General features: G+C 57.7%; 1 protein-coding gene across 1 annotated transcript in view; it reads right to left on the minus strand.

The window, feature by feature from the left end:
- Positions 1-1,938, minus strand: part of CLPTM1 (cleft lip and palate associated transmembrane protein 1) — a 56,689-nt gene that overhangs the window by 13,019 nt on the left and 41,732 nt on the right. The window lies entirely within an intron of this gene.

Below are 1,938 nucleotides of genomic sequence, written 5' to 3' on the forward strand. Positions count from 1 at the left end.
GTCCACCGCCGGGCCCCTCATGGGGCTCGGCAGTGGAGGTGCAAGGCCGGCGGCGGCGGCCGGGACCGTTGGGGGTGGGGTGTGTGGCCTTATGACAACTTCCGGCGATGTCAGGGGGTGTGGCCTTATGACACACGTCCGGTGATGTCAGGGTGTGTGGCATATGCTAATGAGTTATGCTAATGAGTTCCCCTAGCTCTTTTTCTATGAAACGACCCCTGCAGGTAAGCCAGGGGTCCCCACACTCTCGAACCTGCGGGCAGCTTTGGAGTTTTGACACAAGGGGTGGGCGCCCCCTCCCTGCTTCGAAAGAGACTGACGGAGCCAGTCGCACCGAGATGCAGGAGGCAGCAGGGGCTGCTTGGAACGAGGGCCAGACGGAGGCAATCGATCGGGCAGAGATACGTCATCCGACTCCTCTGTGGAGGAGATCTGTGGCCTCGCAGGACCATCTCAAGACTGAATTTATTGGCTGCGGGCTCCAGCATAGGAAGGGTTAACTGTTGCTCTGCCCGCACCCCACAGGGCTCCCCAACTTTTCTGAGCCTGCGGGCGCTTCTGGAATTCTGACGCAAGTATGGTATACACAGCCACAAGACGGCTGCTACAGCTTACGTTCGGCCCCTTCCTTTCCTAAAAACACTCGGCGGGCACCAAAGAAGTGTCGGTGGGGGCCCGGGGGCCCACGGGCACCACGTCAGAGACCCCTGAGCGACGGCAATGGATATCGAGCGCTGTGCTTCCTTAAAAGCAGCTGCAGCTTTTGTTCTCTTCCCCAGTCCCTTGCCGAACAGGGCAGGTTATACATTTTATTTAGAAGGTAGGGGACACCCCCCCCCTCCCCCCCCGCAGCTCCAAACTGCGGCATCGGGACTTTTGACGACATCCAGCCCGGCGGTAGAACTGCTGCACGCCTGGCCTGCTGAGATTTTTGAAAACTAGCTTTGAATTGAAACGGCTGTCGAAAGGCTCCTTTTCATGCTCGCCGCCGCGGCCCAGAACACATGTGGAGAGGCCAAAAAGACACTCTCTAATTATAGCGCCGCCAGAAATTGCAGGGCTTGCGGCAGAGACTGGCATGGCTGATGACGGCCCTTGGCCGAGCGCGGTGATGCGCTTTGGAGCGGCCCTTGGGAGCGAGGTGGTCGTGACGGAAGGCCCCCCCCCGGGGCTGATGCGTGCAAAGCTGTACAGGTGCTAAGTGGAGGTGGGGTGAAGAGAGCAGCCACAATTCAAAGCCACAAAAGGGTGCGAGAAGTGTGCCTCACTGAATAAATCCCCCTTGTTTCCACTCACTCAACACTTTAGCTGGGTGGCACAGGGCCCAAAGTGGCTCAGAAGGGAAGAATCCCCCCCCCGCCGCCATTTAAAGTGTGCCTCACTGAATAAATCCCCCTTGTTTCCACTCACTCAACACTTTAGCTGGGTGGCACAGGGCCCAAAGTGGCTCAGAAGGGAAGAATCCCCCCCCCGCCGCCATGGAAAATGAGCCTTGGCCGATCAGGTCGAGGGTCCGTCTCGTCCGGCGGTCCTCTTTCAACTGTGGCCAGACGGCTGCTCCAGGAAGCGGGCCCCCGCTTGATCACTTAAAAAGCTTCTTCCCCCACAAACCACACTTCCCTTTCCCAAACCCGCCCCGTATTATCTTTCCACCTCTATAAATAAAACAGCTTGTGGGAACCCCAGTCCCTCTGGCCATTCCCCCTTGAAAGAGACGGAGGAGGAGGTGATTGGATTTATACCCCGTCCTTCACTTGGAGTCTCAGAGCGGTTTATAATCTCCTTTCCCTCCCCTCCCCACAACAGATGCCCTCTGAGGTAGGTGGGGCTGAGAGAGCTCTGACAGAAACTTCTCTTTTTCAAGGACAGCTCGGATAGAACTATGGCTTGCCCAAGGTCATCCAGCAGCTGCAAGTGGAGGAGTGGGGAATCAAACCC

Source organism: Gekko japonicus, unplaced genomic scaffold, assembly GCF_001447785.1.
Source record: "Gekko japonicus isolate JY-2015 unplaced genomic scaffold, Gekko_japonicus_V1.1 scaffold1389, whole genome shotgun sequence".
Taxonomy (NCBI): Eukaryota; Metazoa; Chordata; class Lepidosauria; order Squamata; family Gekkonidae; genus Gekko; species Gekko japonicus.